Below are 22,745 nucleotides of genomic sequence, written 5' to 3'. Positions count from 1 at the left end.
GGGGGGATGAATACCCAGGAAGGGAGGTGGATAGGTGTGATGGGACGAGCACCTAGAAAGGGAGGTGGATGGGGAGGTGTGAGAGAAGAGCACCTAGGAAGGGGAGGTGTGAAGGGACGAACACCTAGGATGGGAGGTGGATGGGGGGACGTCAGAAGAGAAGCACAATCATTCTTCTTGGTCTGGCCAGAACCTGCCTCTTCCCTGTGAGACTTTTACCTGAGATGAATTTTTATGTGTACTCGTTATGTGCTGCGTTCTAGGACCTGTGCTGTTCTTGGTATATGTAAACGACATAACGGAAGGGATAGACTCAGAAGCTTAGAGATCTCCAGTGAATACTAGAAAGGACTGCCCTTCTAGCATCCAGCCTGTTACTGGGTTTTCGTAACAAGTAGTCAGTATCCTTGTCCAATTATCCATTAAAATTCAGTATGGTTCAATAGTGCTTTAGGATTACAGCTGGTAGGCTACTAACTAGAGAAATTAAAATTTAATAAATTTATTAAGTAGTAAGTTGTCTAGAGGTATATTATCAAATTAAATTAATTACAGCAATCAAAATAAAATCAATCTCTCGAGTTCAATATTATTGTGCTGAAAGCACATATCACATTTATAATTCTTAAGTACCGTCAGGTACATTAACATTTAATAAGATATTACAAATATGTACAAGTGTGTGTATGCGTGTAAGTGCTCTTAAGTAGTTAGCTATGTCTTAAGACTCGAATAAGACTTAAACAAGTGACTGACAAAGTCCTCAAATAAACTAACTTCTTGACCGACTGGCAACCCGAACAGTCTACTTGAACAACAAAGAATGCTAAGCCCAATAGCAATGCAATATCAAGCGACTGCGACACAGAATCAGGAACTGGGAAATAATATAACGACACTAAGTAGGGACCATCAGCAGATCCTCCACAAAAGTTACAAAACTCCCATAATACTGAATCTATGTTCAGCATAGGAAAAACTGTGACTGTGACAATACACAGGAACCAGTACAAAATTAGGTCAGAAGCTATAGCTCGGGACCTGAGATGTTCAGAGTGTCAATGTGACACACAACCTCAGTACAACGTCGAAAATCACTAAGTTTATACAATGTTCTGTGAACAAAGTTCTACAGAACTAACAAGAATAATGAGACAGACAATCTGTCCAACCAGCAAGCGAGTCTACAGCAGACTGAATACTTCACGAGAGGTGAGGACACCCCCCCCTCGATCACGTGATAGCTACGTGGACAACTGCAGCTCAGAAGCCGGCAGTATAACGAGCGACAAGCGATAATTACAGTAGTTTGACAATCAAGACTAACTGAGCACATATTATGTACATCCTAACAACATAAGTCAAATAAGAATATAAAGCAATATATTTACGATTTAGCTATTATCGCAAATATAAGCAATATAAAATTATATGAAAAGGTAATATACATTATTATTATTATCACACTGGCCGATTCCCACCAAGGCAGGGTGGCCCGAAAAAGAAAAACTTTCACCATCATTCACTCCATCACTGTCTTGCCAGAAGGGTGCTTTACACTACAGTTTTTAAACTGCAACATTAACACCCCTCCTTCAGAGTGCAGGCACTGTACTTCCCATCTCCAGGACTCAAGTCCGGCCTGCCGGTTTCCCTGAATCCCTTCATAAATGTTACTTTGCTCACACTCCAACAGCACGTCAAGTATTAAAAACCATTTGTCTCCATTCACTCCTATCAAACACGCTCACGCATGCCTGCTGGAAGTCCAAGCCCCTCGCACACAAAACCTCCTTTACCCCCCTCCCTCCAACCCTTCCTAGGCCGACCCCTACCCCGCCTTCCTTCCACTACAGACTGATACACTCTTGAAGTCATTCTGTTTCGCTCCATTCTCTCTACATGTCCGAACCACCTCAACAACCCTTCCTCAGCCCTCTGGACAACAGTTTTGGTAATCCCGCACCTCCTCCTAACTTCCAAACTACGAATTCTCTGCATTATATTCACACCACACATTGCCCTCAGACATGACATCTCCACTGCCTCCAGCCTTCTCCTCGCTGCAACATTCATCACCCACGCTTCACACCCATATAAGAGCGTTGGTAAAACTATACTCTCATACATTCCCCTCTTTGCCTCCAAGGACAAAGTTCTTTGTCTCCACAGACTCCTAAGTGCACCACTCACTCTTTTTCCCTCATCAATTCTATGATTCACCTCATCTTTCATAGACCCATCCGCTGACACGTCCACTCCCAAATATCTGAATACATTCACCTCCTCCATACTCTCTCCCTCCAATCTGATATTCAATCTTTCATCACCTAATCTTTTTGTTATCCTCATAACCTTACTCTTTCCTGTATTCACCTTTAATTTTCTTCTTTTGCACACCCTACCAAATTCATCCACCAATCTCTGCAGCTTCTCTTCAGAATCTCCCAATCATTGTAACCCATTCAGGGGTTGCAACACCTTGTTTGCAGATGATGCGAAGTTAATGAGAATAATCAAATAGGATGAGGATCAGGCAGGACTACAAAGAGACCTGGACAGGCTACAAGTCTGGTCCAGCAACTGGCTCCTTGAATTTAACCCTGCCAAATGCAAAGTCATGAAGATTGGGGAAGGGCAAAGAAGACCGCAGACACAATATAGTTTAGATGGCCAAAGACTGCAAACCTCACTCAAGGAAAAAGATCTGGGAGTGAGTACAACACCGAGCATATCTCCTGAGGCGCACATCAATCAGATAACTGCTGCAGCATACGGGCGCCTGGCAAACCTACGGATAGCGTTCCGATACCTCAGTAAGGATTCGTTTAAGACTCTGTATACCATTTACGTCAGGCCCATACTGGAGTATGCAGCACCAGTTTGGAACCCACACCTAGTCAAGCACGTCAAGAAATTAGAGAAAGTGCAAAGGTTTGCAACAAGACTAGTCCTAGAGCTACGGGGATTGTCCTACGAAGAAAGGTTGAGGGAAATCGGCCTGACGACACTGGAGGACAGGAGGGTCAGGAGAGACATGATAACGACATATAAAATATTGCGAGGAATAGACAAGATGGACAAAGACGGGATGTTCCAGAGAAGGGACACAGACACAAGAGGTCACAATTGGAAGTTGAAGACTCAGATGAATCAAAGGGATGTTAGGAAGTATTTCTTCAGTCATAGAGTAGTCAGGCCATGGAATAGCCTAGAAAGTGACGTAGTGGAGGCAGGAACCATACATAGTTTTAAGGCGAGGTATGACAGAGCTCATGGGGCAGGGAGAGAGAGGACCTAGTAGCAATCAGCGAAGAGGCGGGGCCAGGAGCTGTGACTCGACCCCTGCAACCACAAATAGGTGAGTACAAATAGGTGAGTACACACACACAATAGGTGAGTACAAATACACACATTCAAGCAAATGCATATAGATAGACACAAATACATAAAACATAGACAAGTGGAAATAAAGAGAGAGAGAGAGAGAGAGAGAGAGAGAGAGAGAGAGAGAGAGAGAGAGAGAAGGAAAGGCAAGTTTGCTCTTTGCCTGAGTGGAATTAAGCGATTTCATAACGACTAGGAAGAGATGTTAATTAAAAGTTTAAAGGGGAGTTCATACCTGTAATTATCCCGAGTGTGGCTCCTCACTGTATTACAGCACCTAAGAGTATTACAGCACCTCAGTGTATTACATCACCTCAGTGTATTACAGCACCTCAGTGTATTACATCACCTCAGTGTATTACAGCACTTCAGTGTATTACAGCACCTCAGTGTATTGCATCACCTCAGTGTATTACAGCACCTCAGTGTATTACATCACCTCAGTGTATTACATCACCTCAGTGTATTACAGCACCTCAGTGTATTACATCACCTCAGTGTATTACATCACCTCAGTGTATTACAGCTCCTCAGTGTATTACAGCACCTAAGTGTATTACAGTACCTCAGTGTATTACATCACCTCAGTATATTACATCACCTCAGCGCATTACAGCTCCTCAGTGTATTACAGCACATCAGTGTATTACAGTACCTAAGTGTATTACAGGACCTCAGTATATTACATCACCTCAGTGTATTACAACAACACTTCAGTGTATTACAGCACCTCAGTGTATTACCAGCACCTCAGTGTATTACAACACCTCAGTGTATCAATAGCACCTCAGTGTATTACCACACCTCAGTGTGTTACAGCACCTCTGTGTATCACCAACACCTCAGTGTATCACCAGCAGCTTAGTGTATTACCAGCACTTCAGTGTATTACCAGCACTTCAGTGTATCACCAGCACCTCAGTGTATCACCAGCACTTCAGTGTATCACCAGCACCTCAGTGTATCACCAACATCTCAGTGTATCACCAGCACCTCAGTGTATTACCAGCACCTCAGTGTATTAGCAGCACCTCAGTGTATGAGAGTAAGACACATGTGCAACATCTGGGTATCTTTATTGTAGACGTTTCGCCATCCAGTGGCTTTATCAATACAAATTCTAGGACATAACTTGAAGACAGTAGAACTATGTACAGAAGATGAGGTAATCAGTCCCTCAACCTAGGAGTAGGTGCGAACAGCACCATAGTCGTGGAGATTCTGAAGCAGAAGAAAGAATCCTGGCGCTTATATAGTAACGTCAGGTGAAGCAGACGAGGGCAAATTCAATGGTAGGCGGGATTCCCCAGTGGAAGTAGGTCCTTCCCAATGAGATGGGTTAGTTGTAGTAGTAGTTGACGTAGTCGTGAAGGTTATGTACATATTCTCAGAATTAAGATTCCATGATGTTGCAGTGTCTGACAAGTTGTGTACGAATGGTATATAATACCGACAAGATGAGAGTAAGACACATGTGCAACATCTGGGTATCTTTATTGTAGACGTTTCGCCATCCAGTGGCTTTATCAATACAAATTCTAGGACATAACTTGAAGACAGTAGAACTATGTACAGAAGATGAGGTAATCAGTCCCTCAACCTAGGAGTAGGTGCGAACAGCACCATAGTCGTGGAGATTCTGAAGTAGAAGAAAGAATCTTAATTCTGAGAATATGTACATAACCTTCACGACTACAACAACTACTACTACAACTAACCCATCTCTTTGGGAAGGACCTACTTCCACTGGGGAATCCCGCCTACCAGTGAATTTGCCCTCGTCTGCTTCACCTGACGTTACTATATAAGCGCCAGGATTCTTTCTTCTGCTTCAGAATCTCCACGACTATGGTGCTGTTCGCACCTACTCCTAGGTTGAGGGACTGATTACCTCATCTTCTGTACATAGTTCTACTGTCTTCAAGTTATGTCCTAGAATTTGTATTGATAAAGCCACTGGATGGCGAAACGTCTACAATAAAGATACCCAGATGTTGCACATGTGTCTTACTCTCATCTTGTCGGTATTATATACCATTCGTACACACCTCAGTGTATTGCCAGCACCTCAGTGCATTACCAGCACCTCAGTGTATTACCAGCACCTCAGTGTATCACCAGCACCTCAGTGTATCACCAGCACATCAGTATATTACAGCATCTCAGTGTATCACCAGCTCCTCAGTGTATCACCAGCACATCAGTATATTACAGCATCTCAGTGTATTACCAGCACCTCAGTTTGTTACCAGCACCTCTGTGTATCACCATCACATCAGTATATTACAGCACCTCAGTGTATTACCAGCACCTCAGTGTATCACTAGCACCTCAGTATATTTAAAAGAAGTATACAATACCGACAGGATGGTAGGTAAGACACATGGGCAACAGTTGGGTAACAGTTAGGCAACTCTATTCCGAAACGTTTCGCCTACACAGTAGGCTTCTTCAGTCGAGTACAGAAAATAGGCAGGAGCAGTATAGATTTGAAGACTATGTAATCAGTCCATCATCCTTAAAGTCGTAGATTTGAGGTTGTCAGTCCCTCAGCCTGGAAAAGAGCTCTGCTCCAAAGTCTGAAACAGTCTGAAGACAGTGTGTAGATTTATATACTGTCGGAAGGAGAGGTGCAGGGTGATAGAAGAGAGAATGTAGTCATTGAGAGGTCACGTCCCTCTCAGATCCAACAAATTGTCAGCTAGTTGCAATGTTGTTATTGAATAAATACTGCTACTACTACTACTAGTAATAATAATTATAATGTTTTTTCTCTGAGCCATGCAAATAACGTAAGTAATGTATTAGTACAATAATAGGCACAAAAGAAAGCCACTAATTATGCAATACATTTCGGGCAACTAATCACAAGGCTTACATGCTACTTAGTAAGTAAATTTATTCAGGTATACACAAATACAGTTACACAGATTATCATACATAGCGGTATATGTGTATAGAACCCAGGATAACCCAAAAAAAGTCAGACTTAGTGACTTATTTCCATTGGGTCCTTTTAATTCCTTATTATACTATAAAGGAGATATACTAGGAAAAAGGTAAAATGAATTATTTACGTTTACATGCGTTTAGTTAAAAAAAATATATAATCATTTTCCTCCCTTTATGTCACTACATTCATTAGGTACCTTTTGACTCTCTTCCTGAACTGGCTCATGCTATGACTGGCTTTGACATGTGCAGGCTATCTGTTCTATTCCTTTATTGCTGTACAATAAAAGGTGTTCAAAGCCTGGCCACTGACTATGGGTACTACAAAGTTGTGGTCTGTTTGTGAGCAATTTTATAAACTTGATTTAACTTCAGCTGATTTACTGTCTTCCACATTCACCGTATCCAATTGTTGTAATGCATCCTGGCCTACATGTTCTCTTGGACCCAGGTCCAGGATAAATCTTACCATTTTGTTCTGAGTGATTTGCAGTTTAACTTCCATTTTTTTTTTTAGTCAAGGCAGAGAGAGTACCGTGAAGGACAAGCGTAGTCCATATGAAATTGTATAAGGGCTAGACATAGGGTCCTGCGAGCCTCAGTAGGTAGACACTGTGCTTGTCTGTAGAGGAACTTTAGTCTGGTATTCGCTTTCTTTATTACACTGTTTACTGTCAGTTCTCCTGACATGTATGGGTCAAAGGGGATTCCCAGATATTTTACTGAGGAAAATGAAGTGATGAGCTCCCCATTACACCGAACATGAAAATTATTTACCCTTCTCAGTTTGTTTTGTGCCAAAGAGAATGACTTCCGTTTCCCCGAGGTATAACGATAGTTTGTTGTCTACTAACAATTTGCTGCAGGACTCCAGGTCTAGTGTTATTACATTAGCTATATCTTGTGGGTCTTTACCTGATACTAACAATGCACTGTCATCTGCATACAAGGCAACAAGTAGATACCTAGGTGTTAGAGAATGTTGTGGGGCAGCTTCCTAGGGAATATGATAAAAAAGCCTAATAGAATAAGCCAAAAACGATGACTTTCTTTGGTTATTCGGGGTGACTAACCCTTTGAAGTAATAATTTGAATGCAAGCTACTTCTTCGCTTAGTCTCTCGCAAACCTAGTTTATATAAGTTAGGGGTTACTTTTCAGATGTCAGGGTTTCATTTTCTTTTACACATGCGAAGTAAACAAAGAAAATTTATTATTTGGGAAACACAAATGTACACACGAAGTACGCGTTTATCAGACAAAAGGTGTACCTTTTGTGATAATTTGACTTCAGTTCAAGCGTGAGTCTGTTTTAGGGCAAAATTACTAGCTATTTTGTCAGTTTATAAAGCTTGACAAATAAAACAATGTCCACTTTCTATTAGATAATTGTTTAGGATGGGCTACCTGATCACTTCAAGGCCAGTCAATGAATAAAAGAATTTAAGAAAAGATTTATGATTTAAGGAGAACAAATGGCCGAGTTAACTAACGTCTGATTTATTCAGCCGACGTCATATCAAACATAACAGAACTCACAAATAAAAATATAATTGATATGATACTCGAGAATCTCTCATCCGATCTGATTTCAGTATTAAAAACTTGTGCACGGTAATGAGGACCAGATTCTAGAAACAACTGGCATGTGCAGATGCCCTAAGACCAAAGTTATTGAAGTCATTCCTAGCATTCTGGATTTGGTCGGATTCCTCCTATTTCGACGACAGTGGAGAGTGAAATTCAAGTGAATAAGGGTAAATTTGATCATTTTATTTGTAAGTTCGTGGGAATTTTTTTTATTTGTGTTTGCTCATCACAATCACAATATATGCGTCTTCCTTTTCCGAATGGCTATAATACTTAATAGCTGGTGTATCTTACGACCAGGACAGTACTCATTCAGTATAGTTTGAGTTTGGGCAAATTTTGTCTGTGCAGTAAATATATTTTTTTTTTACAGCTTGGGATCGCTTAAAAAAAAAGCACAAAATATTTTTTTAAAGGACTGAAGAGATTTTTAAAATTAATACAACAGTAAAATGAAAACTGAAAAATTGTTGGAAACTCGAGTTTTAATCGTGTTTTTAAATTTTCTGAGCTGAATGAACCTTTAAGTGTTGGACGACGTGAGGCAACAGCAGTTCATGTATGACCAACAGTTTTCTCATTCCATCTCAGTTTTCACTTATGACTTCGGAACGCCTTATCAAATCGCCTTCAAATTTTAAACATTGATCAGCTATTAATAAGTGAAATATTCTTGAACAATTGACGTGCGCAGGCGCTCTCTGTTCAATTTTATATATACCTCCAATACCCGAAATTGATTTCTACGAGACAGCTTTGAAGATTTTTTGATCGTCTTCACAATTTCAGGTATCGCCGATTGACAAACTTATATTGTTATCGGTTAAAGATTCACATATATACACATGCAAATGGTGGTGAAAATGATGGTGTGGTGGTTCATGGTGGTAGTGAAACTGATGACGGTGATGATATAAGTAGTGGTGATTGATACATATGCACATCTATGCATATATGCAATATATTTAAATACATATGCATAGGTATGCATCTCTACCAGTAAATGTACATAAATGTTACATACATACATTCATTTTTACACACTTACGCACACACACACACACACACACACACACACACACACACACACACACACACACACACACACACACACACACACACACACACACACACACACACACACACACAGGAGCTCGGACTCGGGGCCAGGAGCTCGGACTCGACCCCCGCAACCTCAACTAGGTGAGTACACGCACACACAATGAAGAGGCAGGGCCAGGACCTATGACTCGACCCCTGCAACCACAAATAGGTGATTACAACTAGGTGAGTACACACACACACACACACACACACACACACACACACACATATATATATATATATATATATATATATATATATATATATATATATATATATATATATATATATATATATATATATATATATATATATATATATATATATATATATATATATATATATATATATATATGTATGTATATGTCGTGCCGAATAGGCAGAACTTGCGATCTTGGCTTAAATAGCAACACTCATCTTGCCATATAGGACAAGCAAAAATTTGTGTATGGAATAATTTCGCCAAAATCATTCTGAACCTAACGAAAAAAATATATTTCACTGTGCTTGTTTAGTATTAAATTATTGTAAACAAATCTAAAATATATTTACTTGGGTTAGGCTAAAATAAATTGTTCTTGTTATAATAAGGTTAGGCAAGTTTTCTAAGATTTTTTTGGAGCAAAACTAAAAATTTTTACATTAACAATAATGAAAAAAATATATCTTTTAACGTATAAGAGAAAATTTTTAGAAAGGACTTAATTTTAAATGAGTTCTTGCTAATTGACCAGTTTTACATATTCAGCACGCCATATATATATATATATATATATATATATATATATATATATATATATATATATATATATATATATATATATATATATATATATATATATATATATATATATACTATATATATATGCTATACATATATATATATATATACATATATATATATATATATATATATATATATATATATATATATATATATATATATATATACATATATATATATATATATATATATATATACTATATATATATACTACACACACACACATATATATATATATATATATATATATATATATATATATATATATATATATATATATATATATATATATATGTATATATATATATATATATATATATATATATATATATATATATATGTATAGTATATATATATAGTATATATATATATATATATATATATATATATATATATATATATATATAGATATATATATATATATATATATATGTATATATATATATATATATATACTATATGTATATATATATATATATATATATATATACTATATGTATATATATACTATATGTATATATATATATATATATATATATATATATATATATATATATATATATATATATATTATATATATATATATATATATATATATATATATATATATATATATATATATATATATATATATATATATATGTATGTGTGTGTGTGCGTGTGTGTGTGTGTGCGTGTGTGTGTGTGTGTACTCACCTAATTGTGGTTGCAGGGGTCGAGACTCAGCTCAAGGCCCCCCCTCTTCACTGATCGCTACTAGACCCTCTCTCTCTCTCTCTCTGCTCCCTGAGTTTTGTCATACCTCGTCTTAAAGCTATGTATGGTTCCTGCCTCCACTACATCACTTGCTAGGCTATTCCACTTCATGACTACTCTATTGCTGAAGAAATACTTCCTAACATCTCTGTGACTCGTCTGAGTCTTCAGCTTCCAATTGTGACCTCTTGTTTCTGTGTCCCCTCTCTGGAACATCCTGTCTCTATCCACCTTATATATTTCACGCAGTATTTTGTATGTCGTTTTCGTGTCTCCCCTGACTCTCCTGTCCTCCAGTGTCGTCAGTCCGATTCCCCTCAACTTTTCTTCGTAGGACATTCCCCTGAGCTCCGGAACTAACCTTGTTGCAAACCTTTGTACTTTCTCTAATTTCTTGACGTACTTGACCATGTGTGTGTTCCAAAAGTATGGGCATGACGTACACAGTGTACATTGCCTTGAACGATTCCTTACTAAGGTATCGGAACGTTATTCTCAGGTTTGCCAGGCGCCCATATGCTGCAGCAGTTATGTGGTTGATGTGTGCCTCCGGAGACATGCTCGGTGTTATGGTCATCCCAAGATCTTTCTCCTTGAGCGAGGTTTGCAGTGTTTGACCACCTAGCCTATAATCTGTCTGCGGTCTTCTTTGCCCTTCTCCAATCATGACTTTGCACTTGGCAGGGTTGAATTCGAGAAGCCAGTTGCTGGACCACGTGTCCAGCCTGTCCAGGTCTCTTTGAAGTCCTGCCTGATCCTCGTCTGATGTAATTCTCCTCATTAACTTCACATCATCTGCGAACAGGAACACCTCTGAGTCTATCCCTTCCATCATGTCATTCACATATACCAGAAATAGCACTGGTCCTAGGACCGACCCTTGTGGGACCCCGCTCGTCACAGGTGCCCACTGTGATACCTCATCACGTACCATTACTCGTTGTTGCCTCCCTGTCAGGTATTCTCTGATCCATTGCAGTGCCCTTCCTGTTATACGTGCCTGATCCTCCAGCTTCTGCACAAATCTCTTGTAAGGAACTGTGTCGAAGGCCTTCTTGCAGTCTAAGAAAATGCAATCAACCCACCCTCTCTCTCGTGTCGCCCTTCTGTAACTCTGTGTGTGTGTACTCACCTATTTGTGGTTGCAGGGGTCGATTCATAGCTTCTGTGTGTGTGTGTGTACGAGTGACACATTACCATCTGGGTCTTAATACATAGTGTAACCCCTGAAATGATGTATACATCTGTAATAAAATATAAAATATGATTCTTGTATATTAACGTATATCTTCAATGTATATGTTTAGCTAAATTAGGGATTCATATACATTATGCACATTACGGCATGGGAATATTTTCTACGTTTTTGATCCTCCTCCAGAGCGCAATCCACAAATCTAATAACTAAGTCGACATTTGTCTCATGTGATAACTATTGCAGAGGGAGAGTATAACTTGATATTTTCTTCTAAAACAAGTTCAAGTAAGTAAGTAAGTAAGTAAGTAAGTTTATTCAGGTATACACAAATACAGTTACATAGAATTATCATACATAGCAGCATATGTGTAGAGAACCTAGGATAACCCAAAAAAGTCAGACAGAGTGACTTATTTCCATTGGGGTCCTTTAGGACAGTAATCAGGATATTGTACAAATATACATTTTGTGAGGTGTCCTGTGGCTCGATTGGCAACGCACTTACCTCACACACTGAGTGTCCGTGGTTCAATCCCTGGTATGGGTGGAAACGTTGGGCATGCTGCCTTACACCTGCAGTCCCTGGGTTTTAGTAAGTAAGAGCATGGGTCGCATCCTGGGAGTCAAGATTAAAAGGCCCCAATGGAAATAAGATAGACAGTTCTCGATGCTGCACTGATTTTTTTTGGGTTATTCTGGGTAGCTAACCCTGAGGGTTAAAAATCCGAACAAATCTTATCTTAGTACACCTCAAGTGTAAATTTTGTTTCCCATTAATAAATTTTCTTTATTTTCCTCGCATAGTCAAAGAAAATGAAACCGTGAGTGATGAAGAAACCCCTAACTTATATAAACTAGATGCGAGAAACCTTTTTTGCAAAGATGATCTAGTAATTCTAGTTATTCGAATTAACCAAGATAGTTAGTAACCCAGGATAACCAAAGAAAGTCAATATATCTAGCTTATTTCCAGGATACGTCCCACGACATTTGGATAACACACAAGTACCTACTTACTGCAACAGGAGCAACAGCTGTAAGGCAACATGTCCAACATAAAGTTATTTATATAACGATCGACACCATGCCCAACCCTTCTAGGGTAGGGTAGGTGCCTGAGCCAGAGCTTACAGCTCACAAGACTGTCATTCCCATTAGCCCCCTTCGGGCGGGGATGGCAGACCAGAGAGGCCTAGCTTCTCCCTATGAGAAGCTAGGCCTGGGGACAGTTGGTCCCTAAGATGAGGGGGTACTTGTGCCTCCTCCCATGGGAGACTTAGGTCTCAGACACTCCCTAGAGAGGGAGCCAAGGCCGGGCCACCACTTGGAAAAGGCCCGGGCCGGGAGAATACCGGCGAATCTGTAATAATAATAATAAATTTATATAACTTACTTTGGGCTTCAATGGATATCAGTCATATTGAACGACTTTATTAAGTTTATTAAGGTGACAGTGTACAAGTTTTTAGGTTATTACACTTGTCTTACGTAGCAACATGTGTAAATTACCCAGGGTAACCCTCTTGCTTGTAATATCTATCTGCAGTTTAATTGAGTTATCCTAGGATGAATCTACATAGTGTGCTTCTTATATATATATATATATATATATATATATATATATATATATATATATATATATATATATATATATATATATATATATATATATATATATATTATTAACGCATCGGCCTTCTCCCACCAAGGCAGGGTGGGCCGACAAAGAAAAACTATAATCATTCACTGCATCACTGTCTTGCAATAGGCACCCTAAAGCTACAATTGCAAAACTGCAACATTAACACCCTTCCTTCAGAGTGCAGACACTTTACTTCCCATCTCCAGGATTCAAGTCCGGCCTGCTGGTTTCCCTGAATCCCTTCATTAATGTTACCTTGCTCACGCTCTAACAGCACGTCAAGTCCTAAAAACCATTTGCCTCCAATCACATGCTTGCTGGAAGTTAAAGCCCATCACGCATAAAACCTCCTTTACCCCCTCTCTCCAACCTTTCCTGGGCCGACCCCTACCCCACCTTCCCTCCACTACGGATTTATACTCTCTCGAAGTCATTCTATTTTGTTCCATCCTCTCTACATGCCCGAACCGCCTGAACAACCCCTCCTCAGCCCTCTGGATAATAGTTTCGGTAATCCCGCACCTCCTCCTAATTTCCAAACTACGAATTCTCTGCATTATATTCACACCACACATTGCCCTCAGACATGACATCTCCACTGCCTGCAGCCTTCTTGTTGCAACATTCACCACCCATGTTTCACACCCATATAAGACCGTATAACTATACTCCCATACATTCCCCTCTTTGCTTCCAGGGACAAAGTTCTTTGTCTCCACAGACTCCTAAGTGCACCACTCACCTTTTTCCTCTCATCACTTCGATGATTCACCTCATCCTTCATAGACCCATCTGCTGACATGTCCACCCATAAATATCTGAATACATTCACCTCCTCCATACTCTCTCTCTCCAATCTGATATCCAATCTTTCGTCACATAATTTTTTTTATTATCCTCATCACCTTATTCTTTCCCATATTCACTTTTAATTTTCTTCTTTTACATACCCTACCAAATTCATCCACCAACCTCTGCAGCTTCCCTTCAGAATCTCTCCAAAGCACAGTGTTATCAGCAAAGAGCAACTGTGACAACTCCCACTTTGTGTTAGATTCTTCATACTTTTACCCAACACCTCTTGCCAACACCCGGCATTCACTTCTCTTACAACCCCATTTATAAATATATTGAACAACAATGGTGACATCACACATCCTTGTCTAAGGCCTACTTTTACTGGGAAATAATCTCCCTCTCTCCTACTTACTCTAACTTGAGCCTCACTATCCTCGTAAAAACTCTTCACTGCTTTCAGTAACCTACCTCCTATTCCATACATTTGCAACATCTGCCACATTGCCTCCCTGTCATACGCCTTTCCATAAATGCCACAAATAAACTTTACCCTTATCTAAATACTGTTCACCTATATGTTTCACTATAAACACTTGGACTACACACTCTCTACCTTTCCTAAAGCCTCCTTGTTCATCTTCTATTCTACTCTCCGTGTTACTCTTAATTCTTTCAAAAATAACTCTACTATACACTTTACCAGGTATACTCAGCAGACTTATTCCCCTATAATTTCTGCACTCTCTTTTGTCCGCTTTGCCTTTTTACAAAGGAACTATGCATGCTCTCTGCCAACCCCTAGGTACCTTACATTTTTCCATACATTTATTAAATAGAAGCACCAACCACTCCAAAACTATATCCCCACCTGCTTTTAACATTTCTATCTGTATCCCATCAATCTCAGCTGCCTCACCCCCTTTCATTCTACCCACTGCCTCACGCACTTCCCCACACTCACAACTCTCTCTTCCTCACTCCTACAAGATATTATTCCTCCTTGCCCTATACACGAAATCACAGCTTCCCTATCTTCATCAACATTTAACAATTCCTCAAAATATTCCCTCCATCTTCCCGCTACCTCTAACTCTCCATTTAGTAACTCTCCTCTCCTATTTTTAACTATAAAATCCACTCATTCTCTGGGCTTCCTTAACTTATTAATCTCACTCCAAAACTTTTTCTTATTTTCAACAAAATTTGTTGATAACATCTCACCCACCCTCTCATTTGCTCTCTTTTAACATTGCTTCACCACTCTCTTAACCTCTCTTTTTCTCTTCCCTCTTTTTCTCTTCCCTCTTTGCATCACTTCTACTTTGTAAAAACCTTTCATATGCTAACTTTTTCTCTCTTACTACTCTCTTTACATCATTATTCCACCAATCGTTCTTGTTCCCTCCCACACCCACATTCTTGTAACCACAAACTTCTGCTGAACACTCTAACACTACATTCTTAAACCTACCCCATAAATCTTCGAAGCCATTGCCTATACTCTCACTAGCCTATCTATCCTCCAATAGTTGTTTATATCTTACCATAACTGCCTTCTTTAGTTTATAAACCTTCATCGCTCTCTTACTTGCTACTTCTATTTTCCATGTATCCCATCTACCTTTTACTCTCACAGTAGCTACAACTAAAAGTGATCTGATATATCTGCGGCCCCTCTAGAAACGTACATCCTGAAGTCTAGTCAACATTCTTTTATCTTCCAGTACATAGTCCAACAAACTACTGTCATTTCGCCCTACATCATATCTTGTATATTTATTTATCCCTTCCCAGGGATATATATGGTGTCCTCGAGAATGTTTTGCGGTTACACAATTAACTGAAGCGAGGAATGGTTATTTACAACATGTATGAACTCTTGTGTTTTCGTCCCACCTTCTGCACTGGCTTCAGTAATTAACTTCACCTAGGATTACAAATCTCGTCTCTAAAGTCTTCTCCAGCAAATACCACACCCTGGCCTTTTCTTTCCTCTGTGCCTCACCACAGACTCTCTCTTCTCTCTCCCGAGTCTCAGAAAACCTTATATATAGCCCTTCCTTCTATCCCCAATGCCCTGTTGGCCCCCATTCCATTCCGGTTGAAATCTCTGGCTCCTAGAAATGTCCCAGAACACAGTCAGGAAGAGGATATTAGCACATATGGCGAGAAATGTAGAGAAAGTTAGTATACAAAACGTACCTAATAATTTATGTCAAGGTATCTCATTAGTGAAAATATAATACCAGGCCTTTGACGCCACTATTATAAATGTACTTGAAGCAGATGAAACAAATTGTGGATATATTCTGTTAACTCTTATGGGACTTAGTTCTTAAGTCATATGCTCTTGCGCTGCCATCCACAGGATGGAAATAGGGCGTACAATAAACTAGCAGTGTCACATAGCAGGCGTGTTACAGATCAGTAGCGTCACATATCAGTTGTGTCCTAGATCACTTGTGTAATAGATAAGTAGTATCACAGATCAGCAGTGTCACAGATCAACAGTATCAGAAATCAGCAGTATAAGAGATCATCAGTGTCACAGTTCATCAGTGTCACAGTTCATCAGTGTCACAGTTCATCAGTGTCACAGTTCATCAGTGTCACAGTTCATCAGTGTCACAGTTCATCAGTGTCACAGTTCATCAGTGTCACAGTTCATCAGTGTCACAGTTCATCAGTGTCACAGTTCATCAGTGTCACAGTTCATCAGTGTCACAGTTCATCAGTGTCACAGTTCATCAGTGTCACAGTTCATCAGTGTCACAGTTCATCAGTGTCACAGTTCATCAGTGTCACAGTTCATCAGTGTCACAGTTCATCAGTGTCACAGTCCATCAGTGTCACAGTTCATCAGTGTCACAGTTCATCAGTGTCACAGTTCATCAGTGTCACAGTTCATTAGTGTCACAGTTCGTGTCACAGTTCATCAGTGTCGCAGTTCATCAGTGTCACAGCTCATCAGTGCCATAGTTCATCAGTGTCACAGTTCATCAGTGTCACAGTTCATCAGTGTCACAGTTCGTGTCACAGTTCGTGTCACAGTTCATCAGTGTCACAGTTCGTGTCACAGTTCGTGTCACAGTTCATCAGTGTCACAGTTCATCAGTGTCACAGTTCGTGTCACAGTTCATCAGTGTCGCAGTTCGTGTCACAGCTCATCAGTGCCACAGTTCATCAGTGTCACAGCTCATCAGTGCCATAGTTCATCAGTGTCACAGTTCATCAGTGTCACAGTTCATCAGTGTCACAGTTCGTGTCACAGTTCGTGTCACAGTTCATCAGTGTCACAGTTCATCAGTGTCAAAGAGGCAAAATCTAATCACCTACTTATGTTTCCACACGAGACAGCGGAAGGCAGCCTTGATAGTGTATCACACCCCTCCCACCACCGAGCCTAACAGCTGTAAGCAATAAATAAACCAACCTCTGTACAGGAGTGACTAACAGAGGAGGGGAGTGACAGCCAGAGACCCAAGAGGGGAGTGCCTTACGTTTGATGATGGCTCTGCAATAGGCAGTTACATTACCACCACTACAAGCAACACTGCCAAGTTAAGCACTACATCACATATTCATTACTTGCCCCATCTGCCTCGCATGGAAGCTTGATGATGTCTGTTTCACTGTTTCAGCAAAAGTTTATTCAGCAACGTGTGTTGTTTCCTCATAATCTGCCACGATTATCGGTGGAGTGTGTGTGTGTGTGTGTGTGTGTGTGTGTGTGTGTGTGTGTGTGTGTGTGTGTGTGTGTGTGTGTGTGTGTGTGTGTGTGTGTGTGTGTGTGTATGCGTATGTGTATGCGTGTGTGTGTGTGTTTGTGAGTGTGTTTGTGTGTGTGTGTGTGTGTGTGTGCGTATGTGTATGCGTATGTGTATGCGTGTGTGTGTGTGTTTGTGAGTGTGTTTGTGTGTGTGTGTTTGTGTGTTTGTGTGTTTGTGTGTGTGTGTTTGTGTGTGTGTGTTTGTGTGTGTGTGTTTGTGTGTGTGTGCTTGTTTGTGTGTGTGTTTGTTTGTGTGTGTTTGTGTGTTTGTGTGTTTGTGTTTGTGTGTGTGTGTGTATGTGTTTGTGTGTGTGTGTGTGTGTGTATGTGTTTGTGTGTATATGTTTGTGTGTGTGTGTGTATATGTGTTTGTGTGTGTGTGTGTGTATATGTGTTTGTGTGTGTGTATGTGTTTGTGTGTGTGTGTATATATGTTTGTGTGTGTATATGTTTGTGTGTATATGTGTTTGTGTGTGTGTATATGTGTTTGTGTGTGTGTATATATGTGTTTGTGTGTGTGTATATGTGTTTGTGTGTGTATATGTGTTTGTGTGTGTGTATATGTGTTTGTGTGTGTGTATATGTGTTCGTGTTTGTGTGTGTGTATATGTGTTCGTGTTTGTGTTCGTGTATATGTGTTCGTGTTTGTGTTCGTGTGTGTGTGTGTGTGTACTCACCTAATTCACCTAATTGTGGTTGCAGGGTCGAGACTCAGCTCCTGGTCCCTCCTCTTCACTGACCGCTACTGAGTCTTCCCTCTCCCTGCTCCATGAGCTTTATCATACCTCGTCTTAAAACTATGTATAGTTCCTGCCTCCACTACATCGCTTGCAAGATTATTCCACTTCCTAACAACTCTGTGGCTGAAGAAATACTTCCTAACATCCCTTTGACTCATCTGAGTCTTCAGCTTCCAATTGTGACCCCTTGTTTCTGTGTCCCATCTCTGGAACATCCTGTCTCTGTCCACCTTGTCTATTCCACGCAGTATTTTGAATGTCGTTATCATGTCTCCCCTGACCCTCGTGTCCTCCAGTGTCGTCAGACCGATTTTCCTTAACCTTTCTTCATATGACATTCCCCTTAGCTCTAGAACCAGCCTTGCTGCAAACCTTTGCACTTTCTCTAATTTCTTGACGTGTTTGACTAGGTGTGGGTTCCAAACTGGTGCTGCGTACTCCAGTATGGGCCTGACGTACACAGTGTATAGAGTCTTGAACGAGTCCTTACTGAGGTACCGAAACCCTATTCTCAGGTTTGCCAGGCGCCCATATGCCGCAGCAGTTATCTGGTTAATGTGTGCTTCTGGCGGTGTACTCGGTATTATACTCACTCCTAGATCCTTGAGTGAGGTTTGCAGTCTTTGGCCTCCTAACCTATACTCTGTCTGCGGTCTTCTTTGCCCTTCTCCGATCTTCATGACTTTGCATTTGGCAGGTCTAAATTCTAGGAGCCAGTTGCTGGACCACGCATCCAGCCTGTCCAGGTCTCTTTGTAGACCTGTCTGGTCCGCATCTGATTTAATTCGCCTCATTAACTTCACATCATCTGCAAACAGGGACACTACTGAGTCTATCCCTTCCGTCATATCGTTCACATATCACCAAGAATAGCACTGGTCCCAGGACTGACCCCTGTGGGACCCCGCTCGTCACAGGCGCCCACTCTGATACATCATCGCGAACCATGACTCGTTGTTGCCTCCCTGTTAGGTATTCTCTGATCCATTGCAGTGCCCTTCCTGTTATATGTGCCTGATCCTCTAGCTTCTGTACTAATCTCTTGTGAGGAACTGTGTCGAAGGCCTTCCTGCGGTCCAAGAAAGTGTAATCAACCCACCCATCCCTCTCATTTCTTACTTCAGTTGCCTTGTCATATAGCTCTAGTAGGTTTGTGACACAGGATTTGTCTTCCATGAATCCGTGCTCCACCACTCTCCATGACTTTGCATACTATATACGTCAATGACACTGGTCTATAGTTCAGTACTTCATTTCTGTCTCCTTTCTTAAAGATGGGGACTACATTTGCCTTCTTCCATACCTCAGGTAGTTGCCCAGTTTCAAGGAAAGTGTTGTAGATTTTGGTTAGTGGTACACATAGTGTCTCTGCTCCCTCTCTAAGGACCCACGGAGAGATGTTGTCCGGTCCCACCGCCTTTGATGTGTGTGTGTGTGCGTGTGTGTGTGTGTACTCACCTAATTGTACTCACCTAATTGTGGTTGCAGGGGTCGAGACTCAGCTATTGGCCCCGCCTCTTCACTGATCGCTACTGGGTCCTCTCTCTCTCTGCTTCCTGAGCTTTGTCATACCTCTTCTTAAAACTATGTATGGTTCCTGCCTCCACTACTTCACTTGCTAGGCTATTCCACTTGCTGACGACTCTGACTGAAGAAATACTTCCTAACGTCCCTGTGACTCGTCTGAGTCTTCAGCTTCCAGTTGTGACCCCTTGTCCCTGTGTCCCCTCTCTGGAACATCCTATCTCTGTCCACCTTGTCTATTCCCCGCAGTATCTTGTATGTCGTTATCATGTCTCCCCTGACCCTTCTGTCCTCCAGTGTCGTCAGTCCGATTTCCCTTAACCTTTCCTCGTACGACATTCCCTTGAGCTCTGGGACTAGCCTTGTTGCAAACCTTTGTACTTTCTCTAACTTCTTGACGTGCTTGACCAGGTGTGGGTTCCAGACTGGTGCTGCATACTCCAGTATGGGCCTAACATACACAGTGTACAGTGTCTTGAACGATTCCTTATTAAGGTATCGGAACACTATTCTCAGGTTTGCCAGGCGCCCGTATACTGCATCGGTTATTTGGTTGATGTGTGCCTCCGGTGATGTGCTCGGTGTTATGGTCACCCCAAGGTCTTTCTCCCTGAGTGAGGTCTGTAGTCTTTGTCCACCTAGCCTATACTCTGTCTGCAGTCTTCTTTGCCCCTCCCCAATCTTCATGACTTTGCATTTGGCTGGACTGAATTCGAGAAGCCAGTTACTGGACCACATGTCCAGCCTGTCCAGGTCTCTTTGCAGTCCTGCCTCATCCTCGTCCGATTTAATTCTTCTCATCAACTTCACGTCATCTGCGAACAGGGACACTTCAGAGTCTATTCCTTCCATCATGTCATTCACATATATCAAAAATAGCACTGGTCCTAGAGCTGACCCCTGTGGGACCCCGCTCGTAACAGGCGCCCACTGTGATACCTCTTCACGTACCATGACTCGTTGCTGCCTCCCTGTCAGGTATTCCCTTATCCATTGCAGTGCCCTACCTTTTACATGCGCCTGATCCTCCAGCTTCTGCACTAATCTCTTGTGGGGAACTGTGTCAAAGGCCTTCCTGCAGCTAGGAAAACGCAATCTACCCACCCCTCTCTCTCGTGTCTTACTTCTGTTACCTTGTCATAAAACTCCAGGAGGTTTGTGATGCAAGATTTGCCTTCCATGAACCCATGCTGGTTTTCATTTATAATCTTGTTCCTTTGCAGGTGTTCAACCACTCTCCTCCTGATAATCTTCTCCATGACTTTGCATACAATACATGTCAGAGACACAGGTCTGTAGTTTAGTGCCTCGTTTCTGTTTCCTTTCTTAAATATGGGGAATACATTAGCTGTCTTCCATTTCTCAGGTAGTTGCCCAGTTTCAAGGGATGTGTTGAAGATTGTGGTTAGAGGCACGCACAGCACCTCTGCTCCTTCTTTAAGGACCCATGGAGAGATGTTGTCTGGTCCCATCGCCTTTGAGGTGTCAAGGTCACTTTAGAGCTTCTTCACCTCCTCCTCAGTTGTTTGTATGTCATCCAACACTTGTTGGTATATTCCCTCTTGATGTTCCCGTCTGTGCTGTCTTCCCACAGCCCATCCTGTCTCTACTGTAAAAACTTCCTTAAATCTCCTGTTCAGCTCCTCACATACCTCCTGATCATTTCTTGTGAGTTCTCCACCTTCTGTCCTTAATCTGATCACCTGGTCTTTGACTGTTGTCTTCCTCCTGATGTGGCTATACAACAGTTTCGGGTCAGTCTTGATTCTCGATGCTATGTCATTTTCATACTGTCGCTCGGCCTCCCTCCTTACCTGTGCATACTCATTCCTGGCTCTGCGACTGATCTCCCTATTTTCGTGTGTTCTCTGCCTTCTGTACTTTTTCCATTCTCTATTGCACTTTGTTTTTGCCTCCTTACACCGTCGGGTAAACCAGGGTCTCGTTCTGGTCTTCCCGTTGTTACTGTTGCCCTTGGGAATAAACCTTTCCACTGCCTCCTTGCATTTTGTTGTTACATATTCCATCTTTTCATTTACTGGCTTTCCTGCCAGTTCTCTGTCCCACTGGACCTCCCGCAGGAAGTTCTTCAACCCTATGTAGTCCCCTCTTTTATAGTCAGGCTTTTCCCATTCAACTCCTGTTATTCTCTCCACTTGCAGCTCTACTATGTATTCAAAGCACAGAACCACGTGGTCGCTAGCTCCTAGGGGACTCTCATACTTGATGTCCTCAATGTCTGAGCTGCCCAGGGTGAACACAAGGTCCAATCTTGCTGGTTCATCCTCCCCTCTCACTCTGGTAGTTTCCTTAACATGTTGGTGCATGAAGTTTTCCAGCACCACGTCCAACATCCTGGCTCTCCATGTTTCAGGACCCCCATGTGACTCCAGGTTTTCCCAGTCAATCTCCCTGTGATTGAAATCCCCCATAACCAGCAACTTTGCTCTGCTGGAGTGAGCTCTTCTTGCCACCTCAGCAAGTGTGTCCACCATTGCTCTG

The sequence above is a fragment of the Cherax quadricarinatus genome, chromosome 40 (genome assembly GCF_038502225.1).
Source record: "Cherax quadricarinatus isolate ZL_2023a chromosome 40, ASM3850222v1, whole genome shotgun sequence".
NCBI classification, from domain to species: domain Eukaryota; kingdom Metazoa; phylum Arthropoda; class Malacostraca; order Decapoda; family Parastacidae; genus Cherax; species Cherax quadricarinatus.
Note: the sequence above shows the minus strand (reverse complement) of the source record.